The sequence below is a fragment of the Ornithodoros turicata genome, chromosome 3, assembly GCF_037126465.1.
Source record: "Ornithodoros turicata isolate Travis chromosome 3, ASM3712646v1, whole genome shotgun sequence".
NCBI lineage: Eukaryota > Metazoa > Arthropoda > Arachnida > Ixodida > Argasidae > Ornithodoros > Ornithodoros turicata.
The window spans coordinates 55,944,074-55,956,453 of NC_088203.1; the positions used below are offsets into that span (position 1 = coordinate 55,944,074).

Genomic DNA, 12,380 nt, shown 5'->3' on the forward strand with positions numbered 1-12,380 from the left:
TAATATATGGGGGAGGTACCAGTGTGACGATCGCGAAAGTTCTTACAGTTCATGGCGTCTATCTAAGCGGCACACTTGAATGGTTTCCAAAGTATGACCTTCTCAAAATCCTTCCAATCTCGTGACACCACCTCATTGGACATCAGTGTATAATCGTATTGTGAACGTCCAAATAAATTATTGTCGTGTTTTTTTTTTCAACCGCATGCTGCGGTGTGCACAAGTATTGTGTGTTGTCGCACCCAGAATCAGCAGGGGGGGGGAGTGGGGCGGGTTTTCGTATAGAGCCCCCCCCCCCTACCTTGGAGGTCTGGCTACGCCACTGCTTTCAGGACATAATTCAGTTCATTTACTTTACTATTTGCAACTAATAAAGTGTTCGACAAAACGTGCGTGAAAATATGTTGTGCCAGAGTTGCAGATAACATGTTCGCTTGTTTTCTGGCAAGTAAACCTATGGCAAGTACTTTATAACCCGTGACCTGATCACGTACAGGAAAATTACTTCCGCGTCGATCCTGCGTGCAAACCATACCAACCACATTTCCTGTGGGGATCGACGACTTGCGCGCTAGATTGTTGTAAATGAAACTGACCCTTGAAAAGGGTTCGATAGAGATAGACAATGTCCAGGGTTAAAAATGGTTCAGTAGAGATAGACAATGAACTCGTTACCTAATGAAAACAGACAGAAACTAGTGATGACTAGGAGAAGAGGACTTTTTCGTGAGACAGCTTTATTTCACTAACAGCAACGTACACACCTGACAGTCACAATAAATTAAAATATCGAACACTAGTAACGAGGCGATATTTATACGAGAAAATCCCGAAGAAGAGTCTCCGTACAACCGCAGCAGAGGCTGTTCTGCACAGCAGTGCGAAAGGAGGAACCTACGTTGAATGTCACGAGACTTCCTACATATCAACGAAGAGTCAATTACACTGTTAAAAAAGACCGTAAATTTACGGAACGGCGCCCACGGAACCAGAGCTTCTCTTTTTCATTGCTGCTCCAATTCCGTAGCGGCACATGAACCGTTGCTATCCCGTCGTCTTTTCCAGGAATGAGTAGAGCAATATCGCTGAAAATGAAATATTTTGTTCAGACAACGTCACGATTATACTAGCAGAAATATGGAAGACGATACATGCCTTCAGCGAAGCACATATTTACAGTTTTTAAACGATCCAACACTGATATCGCGATAATCGGGCGTAACGTTTTGCTCGGATGAATGTGGCAGGCTCAAGGACGCCGGCGTCTCGCCGTCAGCGAGTGCGCAGCGCGGAGCAATACAGCATTGTCACCTGAGCCGCTGACTGGAAGCCCGCGAAATTCTTTCCTCGTAGACGCATGAGACGCTCCGTGAAGTTTTAAGTGTTTAGAAGTGCATCTAGTGTTTGGTCTTTGGCCGACTGTACTGACTGTACCCCCGCAAAGCAAAGGTGAGTTGAAACTCTGTTTCGTTGTTCCACTACTATACCAAGTCAAATAAGCACCACTTGTATGCATGGTTGAAAAAATTGTTTCGTTGCAGACGCGTTTGAGCAACGGTGTGCAACAGCAGGAGAGCAGTGTCTGTTTGTGTCACTGTGTGTGGATCATGAGTAGAAACGTAAAGAGTTGCCTAACCTTCAGTTATTCAGGGGGAGGCTACTGAAATAATTTGTGTTTTGCTGTGCTCTCGCACTAAAAATTGATAAATGTTGTGACTCTATTTTCCCTCTTGGAGCTGGAGTAAACAGAATTCCTCTGTTGTGGAAGGTTCACTTGAAGGTGTCCCAATCTCCAAAGTGGATATCATTCCGATATGGCCTGTTATACTTTCCATTGAAATCTGTTGCATTTGCACTATAGGAAGGCCTCCTGTCTGCAAAATTGCAATCCTCTACAGTTTACAATTCATCAAAGTGGTCACATTTCACAGTCTTTCCAGACAAATGTACCTTTACTACTCAAAGCGGCGTCAAAATTTTCACCAGTAACAGTTTCCTGCTCGCACAGCTGAAGGCTGTACATAAATGGATCCCTTTTTTGCACTCTCTTGGTAGGTGATATACGGGTGCACTTTGTTCCTGCAGAAATTTTCATATCGTCGAGCTCTTTTCGACCATCTGCTATCACATGAAGATTTTGCAAGTGGTGTTCCTTGCACCATAGAGGGACGTAATGCTGCTTCTAAGAACTATAGAACCAATTCCTCCAGGTGTCATCCTGACGAAATGCCAACACATTCAACACAAAAAGTATTGTCTCAAAAGTTTTGCTCTCTGACTTCTTGCAGCCAGCAGTGTGGACAGTGAGGAAGCACATATTGCACGCTGAAAACATCACCTCATTACAGATGCATCGTGCACTGTGAGTTGACAGTCCCTTCTTGTGTGCTTCGACAGTCACTATTCATGAGACTCAACATACAACAGGACACTACCTTGTGGTCTCCAGAGACGAGTACAACCTGTGCTATGGGAAACTGGTACACATCTTTGTGGAAACTGGCCATAAACCTTCCTACTAGACCTCATGCTATACCATCTTGAATCTCAGGTACAAGTGAATATTGTTGTGTGCGACCCTCAGAATTAATGGACAGTTATCCATATTCAGTTTATGAAGTAATAAACTCTATTGTTGTCTCCCCCAGAATTTCACTGCTCAACCATGATTATGGAGGTATATATAGTCTGTTTAACCAAATTTTTGCCAAATATATACAATACTTCTGGTTTCGCTTACTAACTTCTAGTTTTCTGACACAGAAAGTTCCATATGAGAGGTACATATATTTCCCTATGCGTGCTACAGTGATTGCTATATATGTGTGTGGTTTTAAAAGCTTTCTCAATGCTGCTGCTTTTTCTGTTTCTTTTTTTACTAGACGTTTCTGAAGATCAGGAGTAGAGATCACAAAACGAAAAACTTGGTGTCAGTAACATGTCTTGAGGAGCTAATCAGAGTTGCTGTGGGTCATCGAATTTGTCAGGAAGGCGACATACAGGTATGCCACTTTTGTTATAACGTTTATAATGCTCGTATGAGCTTCAATTGCATTGTTGTTCTAAAAATCTTTGTAACACCAGTTATTTGTTTCTAGGTGTATTTAGTGGATGAGTTATCACTTCGCTGTATGGTTGCTGGTGCTGAGAAATGCCTCGATGACATTTTCATTGTTAAAAATGGACTATGGAAACAAGGTATAGTGCATACATCTCCAGATGCCACTTTGCCCTCTTGCTTGGGGCTTTAAGTGCCATTTTTTGTTTTGCTTTCCTGTTTAGATCAACATGTGTGAGTGCACCTTCACCAATCCCACAAATGCCTCTGCTCTCACGAATTTATTACCCTTGGGAGAGCCTCAGCAAGACAGTACTTGATGCATTGGAAGCAGACAATGTTCTGCTTCCCTCTCAACGACAGGAAGTGGCACACATGGCAGCGTCATGGCCCTGCATATCCATTGAAGGTGGGAGGCACTCCTGATATTTATTCACAGGTATATTTGCTGTTTGCATGGCTTACCTGGATAGAGTACAGCAGATATAAAAAAAAAATGTTGTGACATGCATTGAAATGTTGTAGGAGAGCATATCACATACTGGTAAAATATAGCATTTTGAAACTCACGTGATGTAATAGAGTAACAAAAAACTGGTTTGGAAGTTTAGATATTGCTCTAGCTTAGATTATCTGCGGGCCTGTATAGCGAGAACCCTCCTTATATTACACTACATATTTACTCGGCTGGTACGATACATACTGCAGTAAATACAGCAGGGGATGTAACACATACGTATAGCAGAGGCCATATCAACTGCTAACCTTTCAGAGACATTCATATGCTTCACATATGGTGGTGTCTCTGCCATGCTGAACTAGGCTGATAAGCATGTTTCACGGATGAAAAAAAAAATCCTATCTATGTGCTCAGAAATTTGTTGTGCCACTTGCAGTGGTGGACGTGTAGTGTTCTTCATAAACTTATTTGGAATAGTTAGTAGAGAAATGGAGTGTTTGTCCTGATCATTACACCATGTGAAACTAAGAATATTTCATGCAATTATTTTGAATACTCATAAGGAAATTTTATTAATTGGTTGTGATTTTAGGCACCTGGTTGGTATCATTGAGAACGAAGGGAGCCAGCAGGCATAAAAAAATCAAGAGGGCTACATACATAAATGCGTGAGGCAGCGAGGACAGCAGATGAATATAGCAAGACGTGGGAACATTTAAGTTGTAAATGCTTGCTACGAGCATATTACATTTCTTTATTCATCAAATAATTTAATTTGTTGTGGAAGTATTATGACTACCCGATTGAAAAAATCACCAGAATTATTCTGGTGTTTCCTGATGTTCCTGGCGTTAACACTAGACTCTTTTGATGTTTGTAATGTGCACATCAAAAATGTCTGGCGTGACACCAGGGTGATTCTGGTGCTGTCGAGTTCTCCTGATGTCAACACCAGAGTGGCCTAGTACGACACCAGAATGATTCTGGTGCCTTATAGAATGCTTGGTGGCGCACTAGACAGACGTAGTGTTTTAATGTGACCGTTAGAGCGGTCTGGTGTGGTTCACAGACACCAGACCTACAGGCGCCAGAGTATGAGCACTACGCGTTGTTACCATGAAAACCGCTATTTACAATGATTATGAGTTCCTTAGCGCAACTTATTTTACAAAGGAATGATAATTCGCATCGCAAATAATTCCCTCGAGTGTCGAAATTGACACGCATTGCGGCTTTCACTCGAGTTTGAAAACGAAACTTTACGCTCTCATTGTCACATAAGACAGCGACAGCGCCATCGGCATTAGTGCCTGTTTTGAACTCAACGAGCTGGCCGTGGTGGTTGACGTAGCGTTCCGTCCTGGTTTTCAAGGTAAAAACTGCGCACGAATGTGAATAACTTTGAATATGTGTTTCTGAAGATCTGCATTATATATCGTAGTTTGCTTTCCAACCTGTGCACAAGTGGGAGTATGAGAAAATACAAGAGATACATTCGGGGCAGATGTGACTTCTTTGAATGTGCGTTTCGTCCGGCATCATGTGTTATTCATGAGATATGGACTGCAAGAAATAGAGGACGGAAAATGACTGAAGAGTTGATCGAGTATGCTTTTCTAAATTATAACTGTGCCGCATGTGATGTATTCACACTTGCAGAAGAAATAATATTGCTCCTTTTTGTACTTTTATACTCTGGTGTGCATACTTCTCCTAAATGTGTATCATCAATGCTAGCAGTAATATAGACAGTTTTGTTACACGTGCTTGTCTGTTCCTATTTCTGATTGTCAGTATACTATATGCAAACAATTAGTAGCCTGCTAACAGCTGGGACACCTTTGCAGTAGAAAGAAACCTTTGATATCTTGTTGTATTGTTGACTGGTTTGATGAGTCGCTAACATTAATGAGTACATCCCAAGCAGCTTTAGTACCGGAATAACGAGCAGACCGTGTTTGTTGAATGTTGCACATTCATATATGCATGGCAGGATCCCTTCGTGGTGTTTTATGATTTATTTGTTTATTTATTTATTATTTATTAATAATACCTCAAGGGCCCTTGCATGCATTACATGAGGGTACATAGTTGGCATGCGGAAGAACTGAAGTGATGCACAGCAAACATCAGGAGAACATAAATGTACGTAGATGATTTCGAAATGTGTCTGTATTATCGATGACGGCCAAGGCTTTGGGAAGGTCATTCCAATCTTTGCTGCTGCGGGGGAAGAAAGATTCCAGAAAGTATGACGTGACGTATGAGTATGATGCTCGACTATTGAACATTATGCTGTTTCTCGCATTCGATCCCGTGAGCTACTTGGCTCCTCAGCTCCCTTATGAGGCTCTGAAAGCTGTGCACAGTTGTGAACGCTGAGGGAAAAACAAACAGGACAGCACTAACACCGTGTTCGTGCTATGGTGCCGCGCTTGCACTGTCCTGCTTTCTCTCTCTCTCTCACACACACACACACACGTATACAGCTATGCACAGCTTTTAGTGCATTGTGAGGTTCCTGACGGACCAAGTACATCACGGGATTGAATGCATGAGACATCTTAATGTTCAACAGTGGAGCGTCACAGAACACCAGGGACCCTAGTGTGCAACACCAGAACACACACATCAGAGGTCCTGGTGTGGAACATCAGAGAACAGATACTAGGCACACCAGGGAATCCTGATGCTAACATCAGAGAAGAAAACACCAGGAATGTCCCAGATCACAGCCACCAAAAACGCCAGCATGATTCTAGTGCTTTTTTCAATAAAGGAGGCTCAGTAATACTTCCTTTTCTTTTCAGCTCATGTGATACATAGCGGTCAAATGTTCCGCCACCAAAGTCATGCACAAGTTATTTGTAGACTTTCCAGTAATTTCCAAAATAAATGGTTATTATTGAAAAGCTATCCTCCCTATTGAAAAAAGCACTAGAATCATTCTGGTGTTTTTGGTGGCTGTGATTTGAGACAGTCCTGGTGTTTTCTTCTCTGATGTTAGCATCAGAATTCCCTGGTGTTACTAGTGTCTGTTCTCTGATGTTCCACACCAGGACCTCTGATGTGTGTGCTCTGGTGTTGCACACTAGGATCCTTGGTGTTCGGTGACGCTCCACTGTTGAACATTATGATGTCTCATGCGTTCAATCCCGTGATGTACTTGGTCCGTCAGGAACCTCAGAATGCACTAAAAGCTGTGCATAGCTGTAGACGTGTGTGTGTGTGTGTGTGAGAAAAAAAGCAGGACAGTGCAAGCGCGGCACCACAGCACGAACACGGTGTTAGTGCTGTCCTGTTTGTTTTTCTCTAAGCGTTCACAACTATGCACAGCTTTCAGAGCCTCGTGGGGGCGCTGAGGAGCCGAGTACCTCACGGGATCGAATGCGTGAAACAGAATAATGTTCAATAGCTGAGCATCACAAAACACCACGAAGGGATCCTGCCATGCATACATGGATGTGCAACATTCAACCAACACGGTCTGCTCGTTATTCCGGTACTACAGCTGCTTGGGACGTACTCATTAATGTTAGCGACTCATCAAACCAGTCAACAATACAACAATATATCAAAGGTTTCTTTCTACTGCAAAGGTGTCCCAGCTGTTAGCAGGCTACTAATTGTTTGCATATAGTATACTAAGAATCAGAAATAGGAACAGACAAGCACGTGTAACAAAACTGTCTATATTACTGCTACCATTGATGATACACATTTAGGAGAACTATGCACACCACAATATAAAAGTACAAAAAGGAGCAATGTTATTTCTTCTGGAAGTGTGAACACATCACATGCGGCACAGGTATGATTTAGAAAAGCATACTCGATCAGTCATTTTTCGTCCTCTTCTTGTAGTGCATATCCCATAAATAATCAGTTCATATGATGCCGGACGAAACACACATTTAAAGACGTCACACCAACGACCAGTCGTCACATCTGCACCGAATGCATCTCTTGTATTTTCTCATACTTCCACTTGTGCACAGGTTGGAGAGCAAACTACGACATATAATGCAGAACTTCAGAAACTCATATTCAAAGTCGTTCACATTCGTGCGCAGTTTTTATGTTGAAAACCAGGACGGAACGCTACCTCAACCACCACGGCCAGCTCGTTGAGTTCAAAACAGGCACTAATGCCGATGGCGCTGTCGCTGTCTTATGTGACAATGAGAGCGTAAAGTTTCGTTTTCAAACTCGAGTAGAAGCCGCAAAGCGTGTCAATTTTGACACTCGAGGGAATTATTTGCAATGCGAATTATCATTCCTTTGGAAAAGAAGTTGCGCTAAGGAACTCATGATCATTGTAAATAGCGGTTTTCATGGTAGCAACGCGTAGTGCTCGTACTCTGGCGCCTGTAGGTCTGGTGTCTGTGAACCACACCAGACCGCTCTAACGGTCATATTAAAACACTACGTCTGTCTAGTGCGCACACCAAGCATTCTAGAATGCACCAGAATCATTATGGTGTCGTAGTAGGCCACTCTGGTGTTGACATCAGGAGAACTCGACAGCACCAGAATCACCGTGGTGTCACGCCAGACATTTTTGATGTGCACATTACAAACATGAAGAGAGTCTAGTGTTAACGCCAGGAACATCAGGAAACACCAGAACAATTCCGGTGATTTTTTCAATCGGGCTCTCTGGACACACAAAACATGAGAATTGAACAATTAACAATGAAACAAAATCTCTGGACATCTCGCATTGATTATGAGGACCATAAAGCAAAACAACAGGAAACCAGCTAGCATCATGGCCGACAGCATTTATCCCTGTTTTAAAGCGGAATCATCGTTTCATTACTGGACAGCGCCCCGTCATTATAATTAGTGAATTGCTGCCGTAATGAAGAGGCACATCACGAGTACAGTTTCCTATACTTACTGATATATAGCAGTTCCTTGCCCAAACGGCACTTCGGTGATGAAGTACTATTTACTGAGTGGTAGCCGTTGGCAGTTCACAACAGACTCAACACCGTTTTTCTCAGTTACGGGTGCATTCCTGTACATTCGCCGTCTACCATCAGAGCCGTAACGGAAGACTACGGGCACTTGGCTGGCATCAACGGATAGCAGCATTCGTTCCCGTTTTGAAACGGAATATTTTCTTACAGTGTATGTAATATGAGGCTCAGACCATCACCACGATCATTTCACAGTCCACTTGTGTGCTAGAGATCCATATAATACATCTCACACACTTCAGCCTTTCATCTAGAATTGCATTCCTACGTGTGTATAAAAACGCTTAGCTACTGCGTACGCCTTCGGAATGTTCGAAACGTAAACAACGCCGTAGTTGCCAACGCGTTTTTGACTTCCTACGCCGGTGCTGCCGCTTAATTCAAAACCAAGCTAATGGACGCCTCTAGCAGCAGAGCCGCGGCAGCAAAACAACAACAACTTTATTAGGGCATGACAGCTGGGGAGTTTCATCGCCGGCGGCAGAAAACTGCTCTGGTGCCATGTTGCCGTGTTTCTGCTGCTGCACCCCTGCTGCTCGCATAAAGCTGTGGGACCCTGCCCTTTGTGTGCGTCGACACCGTCTTCGTCTCATCAGCAAAATAAATTGTATGCCTTTGCAGACGAGGCGTACGCTGTGCCTTCCTTAATGCTGACGAATTTCTGCGATTCAATGTACGTGAATTTTATTCCAGGTGTATTGACGTATACCATGTTTTAAAAGGAAAGTGACGTGGTGCACGAGCGGCGGGAATGCTTTGCGCGTTTGGATCCACCTGTTGTTGATATTGGAACATCGCGCTGCTTGTGAACAACTGCTTATAGCTGTTCGTTATCAGATATGTGTCTCAAACATACGTCGGCACAGTTCCCTTAGAAGTTAGCCCAAGACGCACATTCCCCCAGAGCGTTAGTCGTGACGTTGCCCACCACCGTGAGGCCGACAACAGCGTGCACTAGAGCACCACCAGCACCAGATATGCGTTGTTCCGCGCATGCGCTTCAGTAACATTAGTGTATAACACATAACAACACTGTTGTGAAAGAACTACAAAGGAAGTACCAGCTATAAGGATAATTTTTCACAGGTTGTTTGGTATACGTCAGTTGCACTGACGTATTACTAAAATCAGTAAAAGACAGTGATACGTCATGGGCAGTGATTTATCCAGACTCATCTTGCACTAACAAAAATCTGCGAGACATCTCCCAAAATTTTGTGACATTATGCAATATTTTGTAAAAGAGCATAAAAATACATACTCCATCATTGTAACGTCTCCGCCTGCAGACGAAATTCTGGGTAAACTACTAGTCGTTAGGTAAAAAATTATTGCATGTCGCAGTATGTATGTCTAGCATGTCCCTCAAACATCAAAATCAAGTTTTTCATTTTGATCATTTTTATTTGCCATATTTCAAAGGTATGGCATTGTATATGCATGAGGGACATGCTACAGAAGTAAAAAAAGAAAAAAAAAAGACTGGTACGCTATATGCAGTGATGGTACAGTTTCATTCGCGCAGTAACTCTGTCATTGATGCTGTCTGCAGATGCCCCGATGGGACTAGTGGTGCATGCAGCCACATTCTCCCTAGCCGAAGTTTTATTATTTGTTTATGGTATCATTTATTACTGGTCTGTGAGCCGAGCTTTATCGAATGTAGCATATCGCTAGCAAAAATAGAAATGTAGTGACAAGAGAATTAATGGAAAGGAATGTGATGGGCTAATTAGCCCTTATTTTATCCGTAGCCCTCCGTGAATCTCAGAGGAGCAACATATCTTGCTTAGGTCCCGCTTGTGGATGACCGATTATGCTGAGTACGCGATCAACAAGGGTTTGAAGTATGTATTCCCACTGAAATGGAGTTAGCTGCGAGCTGGCGATTGCCCTCGTGTGTCTTCTATCTCCGTCTGTTTTACTTCTGTGCTAATTAATTAAAGATTACCTTGTACGGACTAACCCAATCTTGGACCTTTCTGCACCTAAAACACCGTAATACCACGGTCCCTCGATAGCTCTCTGGTCATGCAGCTCCACCAAAAAGTTGGCGGCGATCGGAACCCGGTAGAATCTCCCACTCGGGTCAGTCATGGGAACCACAGATGGAGTATTGTTTTTCCGCTTTTCCAAGCATCCTACAAGAAAATTATTTGTTGCGATGGCTTCCTGCTACGTTGAAGCAGCTATAATGCAAATAATCGTTTTCTGTTCGACTTCATTTTATGCGGAAAGCTGCTGCCAATCACTTCGAGTGGCACGGAAGTATTGTCGCGAGTCTCCTATCTTCAAACCTTCAACCGGAGATTCTGGCGCGTTTATGTGCCTAGTGCCCGGCGGTTAGGTGATCCGTACTTTATTTAGCGCGTAGAGGGCCTTTTACAGTTAATCGCAGACACGTACTGCGCGCATGATGGCGTACGAATTGACGCGATCGGCCGAGCACAATCACACCAGTCTCTTTCATGTGGTACCAGATACTTACTCTCAACTGTTGCCGCGAAGCTGATGAAGACAAAAGTATAGTTTCTAAAGGTTCGCGAGTGACTGAGACATTTCACGAAATTTAGCCGCTGTGTCCTTGTCGTTCATCTCTTGTTTTAGTGATCTCGTGACGACCTCATTTCTTTTCCGAGACTGAAAGGAATCGCCATGTGTTCGACATGCTAGCATGAATCAATCTTGAGCAGCATTTTTATCCTGCCATGCTAAACAACTTTAGTAACGCGTACGTTATTTAGCGCGTAGATGACTGTCTACAGTTAATCGCAGACAGTTACATGACCGGTCGATCGCGATTACACGATTATTGCACCAGTTAAAAACCCTGGGAGCCAAACCAGCTCCAAAGCCCCAGTTGCTCGAGCAATCCATAAAAGCGCTGAGTTCGTTGTTGGTGTTGACGGCGCACGCTTTCTTTGTACGGGGCCGTTTCCCTGGGCTCGTTGTCTGACAGAACAGCATCACTGTTTCGGCGTGCTCAAATACGACGGGCAGCCTTCAAATATGCGCGGCACTGGACCTTCTCGAAGCTTTAGCCTTCCACGCTTGTGCAGCACGTTCTCGCCGTTGATGACGAATTCGTCGACGACGTTCACGACGTCGCTGTGGTCAAAGTGCGTATGGAGAGTCGAAACTGAACCGCCCACCTTTCCACTTCTCACGCTTGCCAGGACGCGAACATGGATACCTTGAACAAGAGAGAACTGATGTTCTGAGGCTGGAACAACATAGAAAGGACAAATACATACAAAGCCTTTGTATGTGTCTTTTCTATGTTGTTCTAGCCTCAGAACACAAGTTCCCTCTTGTTCAACAGTTGCTGCTTGCGTCGATCCCGTCGTATGAATGTGTGTATGAGTGAGTAAAAATGTAAGAGTGACAGGAGGATGAGTTAGAGAGTGGCTGGTTTGTCCCTCCAGATGCCGCACCCTTGGAAGTCACTGGGAAGGTGTGTTAGCTTAGCTCAATTGGTAGAGCCCTGGACCAGAAATCCAGAAGATGTGGGTTCGATTCCTACAGCTGGCTAATCTTTTCAGTGACTTTCTTCTTTCATGGATACCTTGCCACCTCCCGGATACCCAGAGCGACATTTCGTAACACAGCATGTTTCTGGCATGTTGCTAGCACACAGTTATCACGCGACAACCGCCGAAACACGTGCACTCCAATGGGAGACGCAGGCGTTTCCCTCCTGTGTTCCGATGGCAGCGCCACCACGCGGGCGCTCCGGTCCCTGGGCAAAGCTTTCCCATAGAGTTACGGAGAAGCTGCGTGACCAGGAAGCTATCAAGGAACCGTGGTAATACGTAAATAAGACAATGCGATAAGCCTAGTCGACAGATATCATATTTGTAGTTGCTGACTGTTATTG

The 12,380-nt window shown here is 43.9% G+C and overlaps 1 long non-coding RNA gene and 1 other non-coding gene across 3 annotated transcripts; both read left to right on the forward strand.

The window, feature by feature from the left end:
• The first annotated feature begins 2,652 nt into the window (after positions 1 to 2,652).
• Positions 2,653 to 3,277, forward strand: LOC135387114 (uncharacterized). 2 transcript variants are annotated; one of them, XR_010420862.1, is made up of 3 exons: positions 2,653 to 2,677; positions 2,883 to 3,002; positions 3,099 to 3,277. It is a non-coding gene; the product is annotated as an uncharacterized LOC135387114 (long non-coding RNA). The 2 variants fall into 2 exon arrangements; XR_010420863.1 differs by having other exon boundaries at positions 2,677 to 2,780.
• An 8,684-nt stretch (positions 3,278 to 11,961) lies between these two features.
• On the forward strand, positions 11,962 to 12,034 carry Trnas-aga (transfer RNA serine (anticodon AGA)). The gene has a single exon. It is a non-coding gene; the product is annotated as a tRNA-Ser (tRNA).
• Positions 12,035 to 12,380: the final 346 nt, after the last annotated feature.